This window comes from Anser anser (genome assembly GCF_964211835.1).
Source record: "Anser anser genome assembly, contig: HAP1_SCAFFOLD_260, whole genome shotgun sequence".
In the NCBI taxonomy this organism is placed as follows: Eukaryota; Metazoa; Chordata; class Aves; order Anseriformes; family Anatidae; genus Anser; species Anser anser.
In genome coordinates this window covers 1241-24651 of record NW_028153714.1, presented here as the reverse complement: position 1 = coordinate 24651, position 23411 = coordinate 1241, and the positions used below count along the sequence as shown (strand labels likewise).

The 23411-nt window shown below is 46.3% G+C and overlaps 2 long non-coding RNA genes across 2 annotated transcripts; both read right to left on the bottom strand.

Moving 5' to 3' along the window:
* Positions 1–2580: 2580 nt before the first annotated feature.
* LOC310891597 lies at positions 2581–13649 on the bottom strand. The gene is made up of 2 exons (XR_014577645.1): positions 7888–13649; positions 2581–4859 (listed from the first exon to the last, which is right to left on the bottom strand). It is a non-coding gene; the product is annotated as an uncharacterized lncRNA (long non-coding RNA).
* Positions 13650–18467: 4818 nt separating this feature from the next.
* Positions 18468–22537, bottom strand: LOC310891596. The gene is made up of 2 exons (XR_014577644.1): positions 21520–22537; positions 18468–20746 (listed from the first exon to the last, which is right to left on the bottom strand). It is a non-coding gene; the product is annotated as an uncharacterized lncRNA (long non-coding RNA).
* Between the last annotated feature and the right edge of the window lie 874 nt (positions 22538–23411).

The following is a 23411-nucleotide window of genomic DNA, read 5'->3' as shown; positions in this document are numbered from 1 at the left end:
TGAGGTGCTCAATGCTTTCTTTGCCTCAGTCTTTAGCGGCAAGACCGGTTGTTCTCTGGATACCCGGTACCCTGAGCTGGTGGAAGGGGATGGGGAGCAGGATGTGGCCCTCGCTATCCATGAGGAAGTGGTTGGTGACCTGCTACAGTACTTGGATGTACGCAAGTCGATGGGGCCGGATGGGATCCACCCGAGGGTACTGAGCGAACTGGCGGAGGAGCTGGCCAAGCCGCTTTCCATTATTTATCGGCAGTCCTGGCTATCAGGGGAGGTCCCAGTCGACTGGCAGCTAGCAAACGTGACGCCCATCTACAAGAAGGGTCGGAAGGTAGACCCGGGGAACTATAGGCCTGTTAGCTTGACCTCAGTGCCAGGGAAGCTCATGGAGCAGATTATCTTGAGTCTCATCACGCAGCACTTGCAGGGCAACCAGGCGACCAGGCCCAGTCAGCATGGGTTTATGAAAGGTAGGTCCTGCTTGACGAACCTGATCTCCTTCTATGACCAAGTGACACAATTGGTGGATGAGGGGAAGGCTGTGGATGTGGTCTACCTTGACTTCAGTAAGGCTTTTGACACCGTTTCCCACAACATTCTCCTCAAGAAACTGGCTGCTCGTGGCTTGGACTGGCGTACACTTTGATGGGTTAAAAACTGGCTGGATGGCCGGGCCCAAAAAGTTGTGGTGAATGGAGCCAAATCCAGTTGGAGGCCGGTCACTAGTGGAGTCCCCCAGGGCTCAGTACTGGGGCCAGTCCTCTTTAATATCTTTATCGATGACCTGGATGAGGGGATCGAGTGCACCCTCAGTAAGTTTGCAGATGACACCAAGTTAGGCGCGTGTGTCAATCTGCTCGAGGGAAGGAAGGCTCTGCAGGAGGATCTGGATAGGCTGGACCGATGGGCTGAGGTCAACTGCATGAAGTTCAACAAGGCCAAGTGCCGGGTCCTGCACCTGGGGCGTAACAACCCCAAGCAGCGCTACAGGCTGGGAGATGAGTGGTTGGAAAGCTGCCTGGCCGAGAAGGACCTGGGAGTATTGGTTGATAGGCAGCTGAATATGAGCCAGCAGTGTGCTCAGGTGGCCAAGAAGGCCAACAGCATCCTGGCTTGCATAAGAAACAGTGTGGCCAGCAGGTCTAGGGAGGTGATTGTCCCCCTGAACTTGGCTCTGGTGAGGCCGCACCTCGAGTACTGTGTTCAGTTTTGGGCCCCTCGCTACAAGAAGGACATGGAGGTGCTTGAGAGAGTCCAGAGAAGGGCAACGAAGCTGGTGAGGGGTCTGGAGAACAAGTCTTACGAGGAGCGGCTGAGGGAGCTGGGGTTGTTTAGCCTGGAGAAGAGGAGGCTCAGGGGAGACCTCATCGCTCTCTATAGGGACCTTAAAGGAGACTGTAGCGAGGTGGGGATTGGTCTATTCTCCCATGTGCCTGGTGACAGAATGAGGGGGAATGGGCTAAAGTTACTCCAGGGGAGGTTTAGGTTGGATGTTAGGAAGAACTTCTTTACTGAAAGGGTTGTTAGGCATTGGAATGGAATGCCCTGGGAGGTGGTTGAGTCACCATCCCTGGAGGTCTTTAAAAGACGTTTAGATGTAGCCCTTAGTGATATTGTTTAGTGTAGGACTTGTTAGTGTTAGGGCTGAGGTAGGACTAGATGATCTTAGAGTTCTCTTCCAACCTAGACGATTCTGTGATTCTGTGATTCTGTGAGTCCCTGTCTTAGTAGAGGAGAAGGAGCACAGCCCGTCAACTGCCTCTTTTAGGTCTCCAATCTCTTCTTTCTCCCCCAAACTAACTTTTTTTCTATCTTTTCTCTCAGTTTGTCTTACTAATGCTAACACTAACTCCTTCTCCTAGCATTAACCCTTTTTTCTTACTGAGTGTGTCAGTCTCATTTCTCAGGTGACAAGTGATAAGGCAATGGCATCAAGTTGCCCCAACAGAGGTTTAGATTGTCTATCGGCAAGAATTTATTCATGAAAAGGTTGGTTGGTCATTGGAACATGCTGCCCACGGAGGTAGTGGAGTCGCCATCCCTGGAGGTAGCTAAGACATGTGGGGATGTGGCACTTAGGGATATGGTTTAGCAGTGGACTGAGAGTGCTAGGTTAATGGTTGGACACAGTGATCATAAAGGTCTTTTCCACCCCAAATAATTATATGTTTCTGTGAATTTTAAGAAATGAAGACCAAACTAAGAAATAAAGAATGGTGCCTTTTTAGTTTCTGAGCTTCCCACGATCTGATTCCCTAGTAACTAGCTATCTAGTGACAGTGTCAGGAAAACGGTTCCTTTTACTTTACAGGGCTGGGAAATGACTTGAGATAAAATGTAGACAGACAGGTAAAGAGAATATTTTAAGGAGGTTTATCAATATCCCATATTAATAGTAACACTATTTATTTTATCACTGCCTTCTACACTACTGACCACAGTCCTAAGCCAGAACCCACTGTGCTAAGTGGTTAAATGAGTGCCCAGAGCTGAGACAACGGAATCCTTGTTTACAACCAGAACTTGTGGTTATAAGGTGATCTTTATCAAGGAAAGAAAGCACCAATGGCTGAAGAGCACAACTAGTCAATATTCTTTTAATGACAGGGTGAAAAGAATTCTAAATAAATAAATACATAAAAAGTTACCACAGAAAGTAAGTAGTGTAATTACATAGCCTTGTTACCTGCCTTTTCTGAAGACTTTCCCATAGTTGACATACGGAATTGCAAGCTTACCTATATGTAAAGATATATTTACTTTATTCAATAATATTTACTCCTTATAAATTCACCAAATAAATTCCTGCTGTGGGATTTTATGGTAATGCAAGCAGACAACTGGCAGTGTTGCCACCCAGATTCACCATCAGAATTCACAATCAGAATGTTGCGGGAAGGGATTGTGCCGCCCTAATCAGTGCTGGTGCAGACTCCACTTGAGTATCATGTGTGGGTTTGGGCACCACAATATAAGAAGGACTCAAACCTATTAGAGAGTGTCCAAAGGATGGCTATGCAGATGGTGAAGGGTGTAGAGGGCAAGATGTATGAGGAGCGGTTAAAGTCACTTGGTTTGTTCAGCCTAGAGCAGAGTAGGCTGAGGGGAGATCGCATCGTAGCCTCCGGTATCCACCCAAGGGGGAGCAGTGGGGCAGGCGCTGATCTCTGCTCTCTGGGGACAGCGACAGGACCCGAGGGAAAGGCACGGAGCTGTGACAGGGGAGGTTCAGGCTGGGTGTTAGGAAAAGATTCTTCACTGAGAGGGTGGTCGGGCACTGGAACAGGCTCCCCAAGGCACGGTCATGAGACTGAGTCTGCTGGAGTTCAAGAAGCATTTGGACAGCACTCTCAGACATAGGGTCTGGTTGTTGGGTGGTCCTGTGTGGATTCTTGTGGGTCCTTCAAACTCAGGGTATTCTGTGATTCTATGATTACTCTTTAATAAATTTCCAGTATCTGAGACTTCTTCCAGATGAATTTTTACTGTGATTTATATAGCTAGGATCAAGTTGTTTGACATACCTAAGTGCCACGCTCTCTTTCTGTTGAAAGACTTTGACAAATTATTATTTTTTACTACCATATAAAAATATGCTTGGCTATATTAACTACACCTAAAAGAGACCGCCTTCTTTTCTCCTTCAAGTTAATCTATAATTACAAGATGATTTCCAAAATAGCCACTTTGTGCCCCGGTCCTCTGTTATTTAGCGTAATAAAGTTTGCTTTCATATGTCAAAAAGCAGCATGAAAAAATGAAACTCGTATATGTTTGTCAAAACTGAGTAATCAAAGGATACACCCATAAGCTGCAGCTTTTGAAAGCTAAAGAACCAAAGTAACAAAAACAATTTTGAGCTCAAGAGGTAAGATCTAACAAGGAGAATGGCTCTGCCAGGAGCATGTCAGTCCACAGCTGGCTCCACTGCTGAAATTTAGGAGGCCAGAATTCATGGAAATCTGCATGATTAAAAACCGTTCCCCTGCCTTGTCAAGTACCTCACCCAGAGGGAAGTGTTGCTAGTATTTACCTAAGAGAGGCCCCATTTGTGCACTGAAGTACAGCAGTAAAAATAGAGATCCTCAGTGCTTTGGGGTCATTCAGGCCAAACCTCTGAGTGAAGAATTTCCTCCTGGCCTCTAATCTAAATCTCCCCTCTTTTAATTTAAAACCATTCATTGCCCCGGGATGACTGTACTGCAAAGATTGCTTCAAATGAGGGGGGAAAGAAATAACACAGCCAGACTTTTGGAAAACTCAGTGGCAGGAAACTGTCAAAGAACCTTCTTAGCCCAACGACAGTATTTAGAGATGTGTCAGTGTTAGCCCGTGCCTGAGGATTTTCCTGGAAACACAGAAAAACATGGAGGCTTCTGGTACTGAGGAGTAATTTGAAGAATTTCCAGAAGATCTCACAGATTCATTCAAAGGACCAGATGAAACTTCCTTATTCCTGGCAGTGGGTTGTCTCCCCTGGAGCCTTCTTCCAAAAGAACTGACAACTCTCCTACCATTGGCTCCTTCCACTTTTGTGCTGGCAACTAACCTGAAAGCCATGCCTGTCAAAAGCATGTGCCGGGAGGAAAACAACTAAATCACACATCTCCTGAGGTCCACGGTATCTCTCCTGAGAATGCTGCCTCTCTGACAAAGCCAGAGGGACAGATACTCCCTTACCAGCCTTTCTCTACTGGATCTGCTTGCACAGTGCGCCATCTTCCCTACAGCCATCAGATGCTGGCCAAAGAGTGCTCTTCTGCTGTTAAATCCCCACTGCCCAAGTGCACTGGCAGCAGCAGAGCTGTGTAACTCAGCGAAGGGCCAGGATAGCACACTCCTTCTCTCAGTGGCACCACCTGCTGGAAATGAAAACAAACATCAGTCTTTAAAACAATCAGGTGAGCATTTTCCTGTGCTTCCCCGTATGCAATACTGTGCTAAGCAATAAAGTTGAAAAAGCAAGGGGCAAACAGCTGAATCTGTGGCTAAGACTAAACACTCTATAGGGCTCCATAAAGGAAGTGCGCCATGACAGCCTGTGCCAGATCTTGCCTTGCAACGCTGATGCTGTTCCCCGCAGTGCTGACAGCAGCCGAGGCTCCACATACTCAGAGAAACAAGTTCAACTGCTGCTGCCAAGATTGCCTTGCATTTGCTGGAAAAAGTCCTCACTTGCACTGCCAAACTCCTGATGCAACATTTCTGGGAGAAATGAGTGCAGCTGATTTTTGCCAAGGAACAGAAGCCCAGCTGGCTCTGAAGAGCAGAGCTACTGAAGGCACTACCTCGAGCTCTCAGCACTGTCCTCCTTGCCACCGGCCACAAAGGAGCAACACCACTTGGAAGCCAAGCATCCCCTGAGGGCTCAGCACTCTCATTCTGCAGCAAGCCGAGGACAGCAACATGCTCCACAGACAGGGCAGATGGCAGCGCTGGCTTTCCTTAGAAGAGACGTTCCTCAGGATCGTCTTGAAACTCACATGACAAAAACCACGCCAACCACCTGGAGGGACCTGCAGACGACTTGGCTCGGCCAGAAGCTCAGGTGGGTTACTGAGACACCTCTTGCAGCAGGCCACCAGCACCCTCTGTCACCCCTCCCAGGCTTCCAAGAACCTCCCACCAGTCTTACCCTCCAGCAGGCAGAACCCCCCTGCCTCCTCCCAATTATGCCTTCTCTTGTGACTGGTAGCCCAAACCGGCCTATGTGTCTGGCTTATGCAGTGGCCACGGGAACAAGAACTCCCTCCCCGTGCAACACACTGGGGGCTGACATTTTGTGGCGATGAGGGAGCACTCATCTCACAGTGCCTCTCTGATTGGCTGCGTGCTGTTCGAGCAACATGTCATGTGCTCGCCCGCTGATTCGTGGCTCGCTGCCTTTCGGCCGGGAAGCGCTAAATGTGAAAATATCTATCTACGATACGTGCAGTGTGTGCAAGTCCGGACACGTGTATGTATATCTACAAATAAATGCAATTATGTGTAAATATACACAGTGGTTTTCTACGCAGACACGCTATTTTATATACATGCATGCATGTATTTTCTTACATGTAATTGTATATGCATATTTGCATTCGTAAGACAAAGTAACTAAATACCTGTATATCTGCAAACGTATCGGTGCAGAGTAGATAAAACATTTCATGCTAAGACCTAGTGGAGCACATAATAAATTTTGTGAAAAAGAGTGGACTTTTGGACTCTGTCCCCTCAAATTGCTCCAGGAGCAGGGCCAACCTTTGGGGAACCAGAGCATCTGTCTGCCTCCATGGAGGCTAGCAGGGGCTCCAACGGGCCAGTCGCAGCACTGGGGTGTTGTGGATATCCCCAGCTCAGGCCAGGTTATTTTGGGGCACAGAGTGTGAGTGAGCAGCCGCGTGTCATTGAAAGGACCCGTGAGTCCAGTGGCTGCTTCAGGGACTCAGGTTACACAGCAGCAAAGACGAAAAACTGTCAAAAGAGATGATAATTAAGGAAGTTCAGCCAGGACCCCAGAAGGGCCTGGCAATTGGAAAACGAACATAGCAAAAAACAACAATAGCAAGAAACCATAATGGATTTGTGTGAGAAGTGTAAGGTCTTTCTAGAAACGTAGGAAGAAGGAAAAAATGAAAGAAGGAAACAAGGAAACAATTGAAGATGGAAAGAAGAAAAGGGAAGGGAAGGGAAGGGAAGGGAAGGGAAGGGAAGGGAAGGGAAGGGAAGGGAAGGGAAGGGAAGGGAAGGGAAGGGAAGGGAAGGGAAGGGAAGGGAAGGGAAGGGAAGGGAAGGGAAGGGAAGGGAAGGGAAGGGAAGGGAAGGGAAGGGAAGGGAAGGGAAGGGAAGGGAAGGGAAGGGAAGGGAAGGGAAGGGAAGGGAAGGGAAGGGAAGGGAAGGGAAGGGAAGGGAAGGGAAGGGAAGGGAAGGGAAGGGAAGGGAAGGGAAGGGAAGGGAAGGGAAGGGAAGGGAAGGGAAGGGAAGGGAAGGGAAGGGAAGGGAAGGGAAGGGAAGGGAAGGGAAGGGAAGGGAAGGGAAGGGAAGGGAAGGGAAGGGAAGGGAAGGGAAGGGAAGGGAAGGGAAGGGAAGGGAAGGGAAGGGAAGGGAAGGGAAGGGAAGGGAAGGGAAGGGAAGGGAAGGGAAGGGAAGGGAAGGGAAGGGAAGGGAAGGGAAGGGAAGGGAGAAAGACAGGGTGGGAGGGAGGGAGGGAGGCAGGCAGGCAGGAAGGAAGGAAGGCAGGAAAGAAAGAAAAGAAAGAAAGAAAAAGAAAGAAAGAAAGAAAGAGAGAAAGAGAGAAAGAAAGAAAGAAAGAAAGAAAGAAAGAGAGAAAGAAAGAGAGAAAGAAAGAGAGAAAGAGAGAAAGAAAGAAAGAGAGAAAGAAAGAAAGAAAGAAAGAAAGAGAGAAAGAAAGAAAGAGAAAGAAAGAAAGAAAGAAAGAAAGAAAGAAAGAAAGAAAGAAAGAAAGAAAGAAAGAAAGAAAGAAAGAAAGAAAGAAAGAAAAAGAAAAAAAGAAAGAAAGGAAAGAAAGAAAGAAAAGGAAAAAAGAAAGTGTTCCGTTTTGCTGCCGCCTCGTTTACCAACAGAGGGCGGCCTTGCACTGTGCAGAGAGCATTTTAACACCGACTCGCTGGGCTGGTGAGAGGCCATAGGTTCTCTAGGCACGCAAATTATAGCTGTGTGCTCCAACTTCCTTTAAACTAACAAACAAAAACAAAAGAAACTAAACAAAAGAAAAAAAAAGATGTAAATCTGAATAATTCAGCTTCCCATTCCTCACAGTTAAACTAACACAGTCTAGAAAGAAGAAAGGAAGGAAGGAAGAAAGAAACTTCCTGTATTTTAGCAAGACATTGCAGCCCTGGTATAGAACCTGGTCGTAAAAGTACGCCACACATGCTCACTTACTCAAGTATCGGGCCACTGAAGAACACCAAAACAACCAGCAGGTGGATCCGGCTGTTAAGACTGAAGTGGCTGAGGTGGATCTGAACTGGTAAGAGAAGGGTGAATTATTTATAGATCAGTGGGTCCATGACACCTCACGCCATCAAGGAAGAGATGAAACATATAGGTGGGCTTTTGGTTGAGCAGTGGTCCAGACCATGGACAGTACTGGACAGGTTATTCAGGATTGTGAAACACATGCTGCAATCAAGCAAGCCGAACGGTTAAAGCCTCTCAGGTATGGAGGACAATGGCTGAAATATAACTATGGGGAGGTCTGGCAGACTGATTATGTCACGCTCCCTCAAACCTGCAACAGCAAGCGCCATGTACTTACAATGGTGGGAGCAACCACCAGATGGCTGGAAACACACCCTGTGCCCCATGCCACTGCCCCGAACACATGAAAAACAAGTCCTGTGGCAACATGGCACCCCGTGAAGAATTGAGTCAGACAATGGACTTATTTCTGAAACAACCTCATAGACACCTGGGCCAAAGAGCGCAGAATTGAGTGGGCATATCACATCCCCTATCATGCACCAGCCTCTGGGAAAATCGAGCATATAATGGCCTGTTAAAGAGCGCACTGAACATAGAGGGAGCTGGGACATTCAAAAATTGGGATACACATGTGGCAAAGGCCACCTGGTTAGTCAACACAAGGGGTTCTGCCAACCAAGACAGACCTGCCCAATCAAACCTGTTACTTACTGTAGAAGGGAATAAAGTCCCCGTAGTGCACATAAAAAGCATTCAGGGTCAGACAGTCTGGGCTGTTCCTGGCTCAGGCAAAGGCAAGCCCATCCATGGGACTGCTTTTGCTCAAGGACCTGGGTGCACTTGTTGGGTAGTGTGGAAGGATGGGGAAGTCTGATGTGTTCCTCAAAGGGATTTAATGTTGGGTGAGAATAGCCCATGATTTGAATTGCATGATGTTAATTACTATATAATACCATAGGTCATCACTACTATAATTGCTATCTGTCACATTCATGGTATTACGCTAACAGTCACACAGATAACGATGAATGAATTTTGATAAAACTGGACAAGCACAGCGGTGTGATGGAATCAGAACAAGATTCAGCATGCGACGATCCAACACCACACACCATCTCTTCTGCACTGAAAGATTGTTGTGAGAGATGGAGCCCAAAGTCATTCACAGACTAAACAAACTCAGTGGACGTTTCATATACGTATATGAAAAGTGGTGATTAATTGGAAAATACTGGAAAGTGTGGGACCTGAGCATGACATACATGGTATGGAATAAGGGGTTGGTATTGTCCTGGTTTCAGCTAGGATAGGGTTCATTGTCCTCCTGGTAGCTGGTATGGTGCTGTGTTTTGGATTTAGCATGAGAATAATGCCGGTAACATGCTGAAGTTTTAGCTGTTGCGAAGCAGTGCTTACACTAAGTCAAGGACTTTTCAGCTTCCCATAGCACCCCACCAGCGAGGAGGCTGGGAGTGCACAAGAAGCTGGGAAGGGACTCAGCTGGGACAGCTGACCCAGGTTGGCCAAAGGGATGTTCCATACCATGTGGTGTCATGCTGAACAATTTCATGGCGTAGCGGGCTGTAGTAGGAGAAGGACAGCTGCTTGGGGATGGGCTGGGCATTAGTCAGTGGGTGGTGAGCAAGGGCATTGTACATCACCTGCTTTGTACATATTATTATGTCTCTTCCTTTTTTGTCTGATTAAACTGTCTTTGTCTCAACCCACAAGCTTTTTATATGATCATAGCACTAGTCAAATCTATTCCCGACCAAAAGATGGAGGCGCAAGGCTTAACAAGAGGGAGTCCCTGTCTTGGTAGAGGAGAAGGAGCACAGCCCGTCAACTGCCTCTTTTAGGTCTCCAATCTCTTCTTTCTCCCCCAAACTAACTTTTTTTCTATCTTTTCTCTCAGTTTGTCTTACTAATGCTAACACTAACTCCTTCTCCTAGCATTAACCCTTTTTTCTTACTGAGTGTGTCAGTCTCATTTCTCAGGTGACAAGTGATAAGGCAATGGCATCAAGTTGCCCCAACAGAGGTTTAGATTGTCTATCGGCAAGAATTTATTCATGAAGAGGTTGGTTGGTCATTGGAACATGCTGCCCACGGAGGTAGTGGAGTCGCCATCCCTGGAGGTAGCTAAGACATGTGGGGATGTGGCACTTAGGGATATGGTTTAGCAGTGGACTGAGAGTGCTAGGCTAATGGTTGGACACAGTGATCATAAAGGTCTTTTCCACCCCAAATAATTATATGTTTCTGTGAATTTTAAGAAATGAAGACCAAACTAAGAAATAAAGAATGGTGCCTTTTTAGTTTCTGAGCTTCCCACGATCTGATTCCCTAGTAACTAGCTATCTAGTGACAGTGTCAGGAAAACGGTTCCTTTTACTTTACAGGGCTGGGAAATGACTTGAGATAAAATGTAGACAGACAGGTAAAGAGAATATTTTAAGGAGGTTTATCAATATCCCATATTAATAGTAACACTATTTATTTTATCACTGCCTTCTACACTACTGACCACAGTCCTAAGCCAGAACCCACTGTGCTAAGTGGTTAAATGAGTGCCCAGAGCTGAGACAACGGAATCCTTGTTTACAACCAGAACTTGTGGTTATAAGGTGATCTTTATCAAGGAAAGAAAGCACCAATGGCTGAAGAGCACAACTAGTCAATATTCTTTTAATGACAGGGTGAAAAGAATTCTAAATAAATAAATACATAAAAAGTTACCACAGAAAGTAAGTAGTGTAATTACATAGCCTTGTTACCTGCCTTTTCTGAAGACTTTCCCATAGTTGACATACGGAATTGCAAGCTTACCTATATGTAAAGATATATTTACTTTATTCAATAATATTTACTCCTTATAAATTCACCAAATAAATTCCTGCTGTGGGATTTTATGGTAATGCAAGCAGACAACTGGCAATGTTGCCACCCAGATTCACCATCAGAATTCACAATCAGAATGTTGCGGGAAGGGATTGTGCCGCCCTAATCAGTGCTGGTGCAGACTCCACTTGAGTATCATGTGTGGGTTTGGGCACCACAATATAAGAAGGACTCAAACCTATTAGAGAGTGTCCAAAGGATGGCTATGCAGATGGTGAAGGGTGTAGAGGGCAAGATGTATGAGGAGCGGTTAAAGTCACTTGGTTTGTTCAGCCTAGAGCAGAGTAGGCTGAGGGGAGATCGCATCGTAGCCTCCGGTATCCACCCAAGGGGGAGCAGTGGGGCAGGCGCTGATCTCTGCTCTCTGGGGACAGCGACAGGACCCGAGGGAAAGGCACGGAGCTGTGACAGGGGAGGTTCAGGCTGGGTGTTAGGAAAAGATTCTTCACTGAGAGGGTGGTCGAGCACTGGAACAGGCTCCCCAAGGCACGGTCATGAGACTGAGTCTGCTGGAGTTCAAGAAGCATTTGGACAGCACTCTCAGACATAGGGTCTGGTTGTTGGGTGGTCCTGTGTGGATTCTTGTGGGTCCTTCAAACTCAGGGTATTCTGTGATTCTATGATTACTCTTTAACAAATTTCCAGTATCTGAGACTTCTTCCAGATGAATTTTTACTGTGATTTATATAGCTAGGATCAAGTTGTTTGACATACCTAAGTGCCACGCTCTCTTTCTGTTGAAAGACTTTGACAAATTATTATTTTTTACTACCATGTAAAAATATGCTTAGCTATATTAACTACACCTAAAAGAGACCGCCTTCTTTTCTCCTTCAAGTTAATCTATAATTACAAGATGATTTCCAAAATAGCCACTTTGTGCCCCGGTCCTCTGTTATTTAGCGTAATAAAGTTTGCTTTCATATGTCAAAAAGCAGCATGAAAAAATGAAACTCGTATATGTTTGTCAAAACTGAGTAATCAAAGGATACACCCATAAGCTGCAGCTTTTGAAAGCTAAAGAACCAAAGTAACAAAAACAATTTTGAGCTCAAGAGGTAAGATCTAACAAGGAGAATGGCTCTGCCAGGAGCATGTCAGTCCACAGCTGGCTCCACTGCTGAAATTTAGGAGGCCAGAATTCATGGAAATCTGCATGATTAAAAACCGTTCCCCTGCCTTATCAAGTACCTCACCCAGAGGGAAGTGTTGCTAGTATTTACCTAAGAGAGGCCCCATTTGTGCACTGAAGTACAGCAGTAAAAATAGAGATCCTCAGTGCTTTGGGGTCATTCAGGCCAAACCTCTGAGTGAAGAATTTCCTCCTGGCCTCTAATCTAAATCTCCCCTCTTTTAATTTAAAACCATTCATTGCCCCGGGATGACTGTACTGCAAAGATTGCTTCAAATGAGGGGGGAAAGAAATAACACAGCCAGACTTTTGGAAAACTCAGTGGCAGGAAACTGTCAAAGAACCTTCTTAGCCCAACGACAGTATTTAGAGATGTGTCAGTGTTAGCCCGTGCCTGAGGATTTTCCTGGAAACACAGAAAAACATAGAGGCTTCTGGTACTGAGGAGTAATTTGAAGAATTTCCAGAAGATCTCAAAGATTCATTCAAAGGACCAGATGAAACTTCCTTATTCCTGGCAGTGGGTTGTCTCCCCTGGAGCCTTCTTCCAAAAGAACTGACAACTCTCCTACCATTGGCTCCTTCCACTTTTGTGCTGGCAACTAACCTGAAAGCCATGCCTGTCAAAAGCATGTGCCGGGAGGAAAACAACTAAATCACACATCTCCTGAGGTCCACGGTATCTCTCCTGAGAATGCTGCCTCTCTGACAAAGCCAGAGGGACAGATACTCCCTTACCAGCCTTTCTCTACTGGATCTGCTTGCACAGTGCGCCATCTTCCCTACAGCCATCAGATGCTGGCCAAAGAGTGCTCTTCTGCTGTTAAATCCCCACTGCCCAAGTGCACTGGCAGCAGCAGAGCTGTGTAACTCAGCGAAGGGCCAGGATAGCACACTCCTTCTCTCAGTGGCACCACCTGCTGGAAATGAAAACAAACATCAGTCTTTAAAACAATCAGGTGAGCATTTTCCTGTGCTTCCCCGTATGCAATACTGTGCTAAGCAATAAAGTTGAAAAAGCAAGGGGCAAACAGCTGAATCTGTGGCTAAGACTAAACACTCTATAGGGCTCCATAAAGGAAGTGCGCCATGACAGCCTGTGCCAGATCTTGCCTTGCAACGCTGATGCTGTTCCCCGCAGTGCTGACAGCAGCCGAGGCTCCACATACTCAGAGAAACAAGTTCAACTGCTGCTGCCAAGATTGCCTTGCATTTGCTGGAAAAAGTCCTCACTTGCACTGCCAAACTCCTGATGCAACATTTCTGGGAGAAATGAGTGCAGCTGATTTTTGCCAAGGAACAGAAGCCCAGCTGGCTCTGAAGAGCAGAGCTACTGAAGGCACTACCTCGAGCTCTCAGCACTGTCCTCCTTGCCACCGGCCACAAAGGAGCAACACCACTTGGAAGCCAAGCATCCCCTGAGGGCTCAGCACTCTCATTCTGCAGCAAGCCGAGGACAGCAACATGCTCCACAGACAGGGCAGATGGCAGCGCTGGCTTTCCTTAGAAGAGACGTTCCTCAGGATCGTCTTGAAACTCACATGACAAAAACCACGCCAACCACCTGGAGGGACCTGCAGACGACTTGGCTCGGCCAGAAGCTCAGGTGGGTTACTGAGACACCTCTTGCAGCAGGCCACCAGCACCCTCTGTCACCCCTCCCAGGCTTCCAAGAACCTCCCACCAGTCTTACCCTCCAGCAGGCAGAACCCCCCTGCCTCCTCCCAATTATGCCTTCTCTTGTGACTGGTAGCCCAAACCGGCCTATGTGTCTGGCTTATGCAGTGGCCACGGGAACAAGAACTCCCTCCCCGTGCAACACACTGGGGGCTGACATTTTGTGGCGATGAGGGAGCACTCATCTCACAGTGCCTCTCTGATTGGCTGCGTGCTGTTCGAGCAACATGTCATGTGCTCGCCCGCTGATTCGTGGCTCGCTGCCTTTCGGCCGGGAAGCGCTAAATGTGAAAATATCTATCTACGATACGTGCAGTGTGTGCAAGTCCGGACACGTGTATGTATATCTACAAATAAATGCAAGTATGTGTAAATATACACAGTGGTTTTCTACGCAGACACGCTATTTTATATACATGCATGCATGTATTTTCTTACATGTAATTGTATATGCATATTTGCATTCGTAAGACAAAGTAACTAAATACCTGTATATCTGCAAACGTATCGGTGCAGAGTAGATAAAACATTTCATGCTAAGACCTAGTGGAGCACATAATAAATTTTGTGAAAAAGAGTGGACTTTTGGACTCTGTCCCCTCAAATTGCTCCAGGAGCAGGGCCAACCTTTGGGGAACCAGAGCATCTGTCTGCCTCCATGGAGGCTAGCAGGGGCTCCAACGGGCCAGTCGCAGCACTGGGGTGTTGTGGATATCCCCAGCTCAGGCCAGGTTATTTTGGGGCACAGAGTGTGAGTGAGCAGCCGCGTGTCATTGAAAGGACCCGTGAGTCCAGTGGCTGCTTCAGGGACTCAGGTTACACAGCAGCAAAGACGAAAAACTGTCAAAAGAGATGATAATTAAGGAAGTTCAGCCAGGACCCCAGAAGGGCCTGGCAATTGGAAAACGAACATAGCAAAAAACAACAATAGCAAGAAACCATAATGGATTTGTGTGAGAAGTGTAAGGTCTTTCTAGAAACGTAGGAAGAAGGAAAAAATGAAAGAAGGAAACAAGGAAACAATTGAAGATGGAAAGAAGGGAAGGGAAGGGAAGGGAAGGGAAGGGAAGGGAAGGGAAGGGAAGGGAAGGGAAGGGAAGGGAAGGGAAGGGAAGGGAAGGGAAGGGAAGGGAAGGGAAGGGAAGGGAAGGGAAGGGAAGGGAAGGGAAGGGAAGGGAAGGGAAGGGAAGGGAAGGGAAGGGAAGGGAAGGGAAGGGAAGGGAAGGGAAGGGAAGGGAAGGGAAGGGAAGGGAAGGGAAGGGAAGGGAAGGGAAGGGAAGGGAAGGGAAGGGAAGGGAAGGGAAGGGAAGGGAAGGGAAGGGAAGGGAAGGGAAGGGAAGGGAAGGGAAGGGAAGGGAAGGGAAGGGAAGGGAAGGGAAGGGAAGGGAAGGGAGAAAGACAGGGTGGGAGGGAGGGAGGGAGGCAGGCAGGCAGGAAGGAAGGAAGGCAGGAAAGAAAGAAAAAGAAAGAAAGAAAAAGAAAGAAAGAAAGAGAGAAAGAAAGAGAGAAAGAAAGAAAGAAAGAAAGAGAGAAAGAAAGAGAGAAAGAAAGAGAAAGAAAGAGAGAAAGAGAGAAAGAGAGAAAGAGAGAAAGAGAGAAAGAGAGAAAGAGAGAAAGAGAGAAAGAGAGAAAGAAAGAAAGAAAGAAAGAAAGAAAGAAAGAAAGAAAGAAAGAAAGAAAGAAAGAAAGAAAGAAAGAAAGAAAGAAAGAAAAAAAAGAAAGAAAGGAAAGAAAGAAAGAAAAGAAAAAAAGAAAGTGTTCCGTTTTGCTGCCGCCTCGTTTACCAACAGAGGGCGGCCTTGCACTGTGCAGAGAGCATTTTAACACCGACTCGCTGGGCTGGTGAGAGGCCATAGGTTCTCTAGGCACGCAAATTATAGCTGTGTGCTCCAACTTCCTTTAAACTAACAAACAAAAACAAAAGAAACTAAACAAAAGGAAAAAAAAGATGTAAATCTGAATAATTCAGCTTCCCATTCCTCACAGTTAAACTAACACAGTCTAGAAAGAAGAAAGGAAGGAAGGAAGAAAGAAACTTCCTGTATTTTAGCAAGACATTGCAGCCCTGGTATAGAACCTGGTCGTAAAAGTACGCCACACATGCTCACTTACTCAAGTATCGGGCCACTGAAGAACACCAAAACAACCAGCAGGTGGATCCGGCTGTTAAGACTGAAGTGGCTGAGGTGGATCTGAACTGGTAAGAGAAGGGTGAATTATTTATAGATCAGTGGGTCCATGACACCTCACGCCATCAAGGAAGAGATGAAACATATAGGTGGGCTTTTGGTTGAGCAGTGGTCCAGACCATGGACAGTACTGGACAGGTTATTCAGGATTGTGAAACACATGCTGCAATCAAGCAAGCCGAACGGTTAAAGCCTCTCAGGTATGGAGGACAATGGCTGAAATATAACTATGGGGAGGTCTGGCAGACTGATTATGTCACGCTCCCTCAAACCTGCAACAGCAAGCGCCATGTACTTACAATGGTGGGAGCAACCACCAGATGGCTGGAAACACACCCTGTGCCCCATGCCACTGCCCCGAACACATGAAAAACAAGTCCTGTGGCAACATGGCACCCCGTGAAGAATTGAGTCAGACAATGGACTTATTTCTGAAACAACCTCATAGACACCTGGGCCAAAGAGCGCAGAATTGAGTGGGCATATCACATCCCCTATCATGCACCAGCCTCTGGGAAAATCGAGCATATAATGGCCTGTTAAAGAGCGCACTGAACATAGAGGGAGCTGGGACATTCAAAAATTGGGATACACATGTGGCAAAGGCCACCTGGTTAGTCAACACAAGGGGTTCTGCCAACCAAGACAGACCTGCCCAATCAAACCTGTTACTTACTGTAGAAGGGAATAAAGTCCCCGTAGTGCACATAAAAAGCATTCAGGGTCAGACAGTCTGGGCTGTTCCTGGCTCAGGCAAAGGCAAGCCCATCCATGGGACTGCTTTTGCTCAAGGACCTGGGTGCACTTGTTGGGTAGTGTGGAAGGATGGGGAAGTCTGATGTGTTCCTCAAAGGGATTTAATGTTGGGTGAGAATAGCCCATGATTTGAATTGCATGATGTTAATTACTATATAATACCATAGGTCATCACTACTATAATTGCTATCTGTCACATTCATGGTATTACACTAACAGTCACACAGATAACGATGAATGAATTTTGATAAAACTGGACAAGCACAGCGGTGTGATGGAATCAGAACAAGATTCAGCATGCGACGATCCAACACCACACACCATCTCTTCTGCACTGAAAGATTGTTGTGAGAGATGGAGCCCAAAGTCATTCACAGACTAAACAAACTCAGTGGACGTTTCATATACGTATATGAAAAGTGGTGATTAATTGGAAAATACTGGAAAGTGTGGGACCTGAGCATGACATACATGGTATGGAATAAGGGGTTGGTATTGTCCTGGTTTCAGCTAGGATAGGGTTCATTGTCCTCCTGGTAGCTGGTATGGTGCTGTGTTTTGGATTTAGCATGAGAATAATGCCGGTAACATGCTGAAGTTTTAGCTGTTGCGAAGCAGTGCTTACACTAAGTCAAGGACTTTTCAGCTTCCCATAGCACCCCACCAGCGAGGAGGCTGGGAGTGCACAAGAAGCTGGGAAGGGACTCAGCTGGGACAGCTGACCCAGGTTGGCCAAAGGGATGTTCCATACCATGTGGTGTCATGCTGAACAATTTCATGGCGTAGCGGGCTGTAGTAGGAGAAGGACAGCTGCTTGGGGATGGGCTGGGCATTAGTCAGTGGGTGGTGAGCAAGGGCATTGTACATCACCTGCTTTGTACATATTATTATGTCTCTTCCTTTTTTGTCTGATTAAACTGTCTTTGTCTCAACCCACAAGCTTTTTATATGATCATAGCACTAGTCAAATCTATTCCCGACCAAAAGATGGAGGCGCAAGGCTTAACAAGAGGGAGTCCCTGTCTTGGTAGAGGAGAAGGAGCACAGCCCGTCAACTGCCTCTTTTAGGTCTCCAATCTCTTCTTTCTCCCCCAAACTAACTTTTTTTCTATCTTTTCTCTCAGTTTGTCTTACTAATGCTAACACTAACTCCTTCTCCTAGCATTAACCCTTTTTTCTTACTGAGTGTGTCAGTCTCATTTCTCAGGTGACAAGTGATAAGGCAATGGCATCAAGTTGCCCCAACAGAGGTTTAGATTGTCTATCGGCAAGAATTTATTCATGAAGAGGTTGGTTGGTCATTGGAACATGCTGCCCACGGAGGTAGTGGAGTCGCCATCCCTGGAGGTAGCTAAGACATGTGGGGATGTGGCACTTAGGGATATGGTTTAGCAGTGGACTGAGAGTGCTAGGCTAATGGTTGGACACAGTGATCATAAAGGTCTTTTCCACCCCAAATAATTATATGTTTCTGTGAATTTTAAGAAATGAAGACCAAACTAAGAAATAAAGAATGGTGCCTTTTTAGTTTCTGAGCTTCCCACGATCTGATTCCCTAGTAACTAGCTATCTAGTGACAGTGTCAGGAAAACGGTTCCTTTTACTTTACAGGGCTGGGAAATGACTTGAGATAAAATGTAGACAGACAGGTAAAGAGAATATTTTAAGGAGGTTTATCAATATCCCATATTAATAGTAACACTATTTATTTTATCACTGCCTTCTACACTACTGACCACAGTCCTAAGCCAGAACCCACTGTGCTAAGTGGTTAAATGAGTGCCCAGAGCTGAGACAACGGAATCCTTGTTTACAACCAGAACTTGTGGTTATAAGGTGATCTTTATCAAGGAAAGAAAGCACCAATGGCTGAAGAGCACAACTAGTCAATATTCTTTTAATGACAGGGTGAAAAGAATTCTAAATAAATAAATACATAAAAAGTTACCACAGAAAGTAAGTAGTGTAATTACATAGCCTTGTTACCTGCCTTTTCTGAAGACTTTCCCATAGTTGACATACGGAATTGCAAGCTTACCTATATGTAAAGATATATTTACTTTATTCAATAATATTTACTCCTTATAAATTCACCAAATAAATTCCTGCTGTGGGATTTTATGGTAATGCAAGCAGACAACTGGCAATGTTGCCACCCAGATTCACCATCAGAATTCACAATCAGAATGTTGCGGGAAGGGATTGTGCCGCCCTAATCAGTGCTGGTGCAGACTCCACTTGAGTATCATGTGTGGGTTTGGGCACCACAATATAAGAAGGACTCAAACCTATTAGAGAGTGTCCAAAGGATGGCTATGCAGATGGTGAAGGGTGTAGAGGGCAAGATGTATGAGGAGCGGTTAAAGTCACTTGGTTTGTTCAGCCTAGAGCAGAGTAGGCTGAGGGGAGATCGCATCGTAGCCTCCGGTATCCACCCAAGGGGGAGCAGTGGGGCAGGCGCTGATCTCTGCTCTCTGGGGACAGCGACAGGACCCGAGGGAAAGGCACGGAGCTGTGACAGGGGAGGTTCAGGCTGGGTGTTAGGAAAAGATTCTTCACTGAGAGGGTGGTCGAGCACTGGAACAGGCTCCCCAAGGCACGGTCATGAGACTGAGTCTGCTGGAGTTCAAGAAGCATTTGGACAGCACTCTCAGACATAGGGTCTGGTTGTTGGGTGGTCCTGTGTGGATTCTTGTGGGTCCTTCAAACTCAGGGTATTCTGTGATTCTATGATTACTCTTTAACAAATTTCCAGTATCTGAGACTTCTTCCAGATGAATTTTTACTGTGATTTATATAGCTGGGATCAAGTTGTTTGACATACCTAAGTGCCACGCTCTCTTTCTGTTGAAAGACTTTGACAAATTATTATTTTTTACTACCATGTAAAAATATGCTTAGCTATATTAACTACACCTAAAAGAGACCGCCTTCTTTTCTCCTTCAAGTTAATCTATAATTACAAGATGATTTCCAAAATAGCCACTTTGTGCCCCGGTCCTCTGTTATTTAGCGTAATAAAGTTTGCTTTCATATGTCAAAAAGCAGCATGAAAAAATGAAACTCGTATATGTTTGTCAAAACTGAGTAATCAAAGGATACACCCATAAGCTGCAGCTTTTGAAAGCTAAAGAACCAAAGTAACAAAAACAATTTTGAGCTCAAGAGGTAAGATCTAACAAGGAGAATGGCTCTGCCAGGAGCATGTCAGTCCACAGCTGGCTCCACTGCTGAAATTTAGGAGGCCAGAATTCATGGAAATCTGCATGATTAAAAACCGTTCCCCTGCCTTATCAAGTACCTCACCCAGAGGGAAGTGTTGCTAGTATTTACCTAAGAGAGGCCCCATTTGTGCACTGAAGTACAGCAGTAAAAATAGAGATCCTCAGTGCTTTGGGGTCATTCAGGCCAAACCTCTGAGTGAAGAATTTCCTCCTGGCCTCTAATCTAAATCTCCCCTCTTTTAATTTAAAACCATTCATTGCCCCGGGATGACTGTACTGCAAAGATTGCTTCAAATGAGGGGGGAAAGAAATAACACAGCCAGACTTTTGGAAAACTCAGTGGCAGGAAACTGTCAAAGAACCTTCTTAGCCCAACGACAGTATTTAGAGATGTGTCAGTGTTAGCCCGTGCCTGAGGATTTTCCTGGAAACACAGAAAAACATGGAGGCTTCTGGTACTGAGGAGTAATTTGAAGAATTTCCAGAAGATCTCAAAGATTCATTCAAAGGACCAGATGAAACTTCCTTATTCCTGGCAGTGGGTTGTCTCCCCTGGAGCCTTCTTCCAAAAGAACTGACAACTCTCCTACCATTGGCTCCTTCCACTTTTGTGCTGGCAACTAACCTGAAAGCCATGCCTGTCAAAAGCATGTGCCGGGAGGAAAACAACTAAATCACACATCTCCTGAGGTCCACGGTATCTCTCCTGAGAATGCTGCCTCTCTGACAAAGCCAGAGGGACAGATACTCCCTTACCAGCCTTTCTCTACTGGATCTGCTTGCACAGTGCGCCATCTTCCCTACAGCCATCAGATGCTGGCCAAAGAGTGCTCTTCTGCTGTTAAATCCCCACTGCCCAAGTGCACTGGCAGCAGCAGAGCTGTGTAACTCAGCGAAGGGCCAGGATAGCACACTCCTTCTCTCAGTGGCACCACCTGCTGGAAATGAAAACAAACATCAGTCTTTAAAACAATCAGGTGAGCATTTTCCTGTGCTTCCCCGTATGCAATACTGTGCTAAGCAATAAAGTTGAAAAAGCAAGGGGCAAACAGCTGAATCTGTGGCTAAGACTAAACACTCTATAGGGCTCCATAAAGGAAGTGCGCCATGACAGCCTGTGCCAGATCTTGCCTTGCAACGCTGATGCTGTTCCCCGCAGTGCTGACAGCAGCCGAGGCTCCACATACTCAGAGAAACAAGTTCAACTGCTGCTGCCAAGATTGCCTTGCATTTGCTGGAAAAAGTCCTCACTTGCACTGCCAAACTCCTGATGCAACATTTCTGGGAGAAATGAGTGCAGCTGATTTTTGCCAAGGAACAGAAGCCCAGCTGGCTCTGAAGAGCAGAGCTACTGAAGGCACTACCTCGAGCTCTCAGCACTGTCCTCCTTGCCACCGGCCACAAAGGAGCAACACCACTTGGAAGCCAAGCATCCCCTGAGGGCTCAGCACTCTCATTCTGCAGCAAGCCGAGGACAGCAACATGCTCCACAGACAGGGCAGATGGCAGCGCTGGCTTTCCTTAGAAGAGACGTTCCTCAGGATCGTCTTGAAACTCACATGACAAAAACCACGCCAACCACCTGGAGGGACCTGCAGACGACTTGGCTCGGCCAGAAGCTCAGGTGGGTTACTGAGACACCTCTTGCAGCAGGCCACCAGCACCCTCTGTCACCCCTCCCAGGCTTCCAAGAACCTCCCACCAGTCTTACCCTCCAGCAGGCAGAACCCCCCTGCCTCCTCCCAATTATGCCTTCTCTTGTGACTGGTAGCCCAAACCGGCCTATGTGTCTGGCTTATGCAGTGGCCACGGGAACAAGAACTCCCTCCCCGTGCAACACACTGGGGGCTGACATTTTGTGGCGATGAGGGAGCACTCATCTCACAGTGCCTCTCTGATTGGCTGCGTGCTGTTCGAGCAACATGTCATGTGCTCGCCCGCTGATTCGTGGCTCGCTGCCTTTCGGCCGGGAAGCGCTAAATGTGAAAATATCTATCTACGATACGTGCAGTGTGTGCAAGTCCGGACACGTGTATGTATATCTACAAATAAATGCAAGTATGTGTAAATATACACAGTGGTTTTCTACGCAGACACGCTATTTTATATACATGCATGCATGTATTTTCTTACATGTAATTGTATATGCATATTTGCATTCGTAAGACAAAGTAACTAAATACCTGTATATCTGCAAACGTATCGGTGCAGAGTAGATAAAACATTTCATGCTAAGACCTAGTGGAGCACATAATAAATTTTGTGAAAAAGAGTGGACTTTTGGACTCTGTCCCCTCAAATTGCTCCAGGAGCAGGGCCAACCTTTGGGGAACCAGAGCATCTGTCTGCCTCCATGGAGGCTAGCAGGGGCTCCAACGGGCCAGTCGCAGCACTGGGGTGTTGTGGATATCCCCAGCTCAGGCCAGGTTATTTTGGGGCACAGAGTGTGAGTGAGCAGCCGCGTGTCATTGAAAGGACCCGTGAGTCCAGTGGCTGCTTCAGGGACTCAGGTTACACAGCAGCAAAGACGAAAAACTGTCAAAAGAGATGATAATTAAGGAAGTTCAGCCAGGACCCCAGAAGGGCCTGGCAATTGGAAAACGAACATAGCAAAAAACAACAATAGCAAGAAACCATAATGGATTTGTGTGAGAAGTGTAAGGTCTTTCTAGAAACGTAGGAAGAAGGAAAAAATGAAAGAAGGAAACAAGGAAACAATTGAAGATGGAAAGAAGGGAAGGGAAGGGAAGGGAAGGGAAGGGAAGGGAAGGGAAGGGAAGGGAAGGGAAGGGAAGGGAAGGGAAGGGAAGGGAAGGGAAGGGAAGGGAAGGGAAGGGAAGGGAAGGAAGGGAAGGGAAGGGAAGGGAAGGGAAGGGAAGGGAAGGGAAGGGAAGGGAAGGGAAGGGAAGGGAAGGGAAGGGAAGGGAAGGGAAGGGAAGGGAAGGGAAGGGAAGGGAAGGGAAGGGAAGGGAAGGGAAGGGAAGGGAGAAAGACAGGGTGGGAGGGAGGGAGGGAGGCAGGCAGGCAGGAAGGAAGGAAGGCAGGAAAGAAAGAAAAAGAAAGAAAGAAAAAGAAAGAAAGAAAGAGAGAAAGAAAGAGAGAAAGAAAGAAAGAAAGAAAGAGAGAAAGAAAGAGAGAAAGAAAGAGAAAGAAAGAGAGAAAGAGAGAAAGAGAGAAAGAGAGAAAGAGAGAAAGAGAGAAAGAGAGAAAGAGAGAAAGAGAGAAAGAGAGAAAGAGAGAAAGAGAGAAAGAAAGAAAGAAAGAAAGAAAGAAAGAAAGAAAGAAAGAAAGAAAGAAAGAAAGAAAGAAAGAAAGAAAGAAAGAAAGAAAGAAAGAAAGAAAGAAAGAAAAAAAAGAAAGAAAGAAAGAAAGAAAGAAAGAAAAAAGAAAGTGTTCCGTTTTGCTGCCGCCTCGTTTACCAACAGAGGGCGGCCTTGCACTGTGCAGAGAGCATTTTAACACCGACTCGCTGGGCTGGTGAGAGGCCATAGGTTCTCTAGGCACGCAAATTATAGCTGTGTGCTCCAACTTCCTTTAAACTAACAAACAAAAACAAAAGAAACTAAACAAAAGGAAAAAAAAGATGTAAATCTGAATAATTCA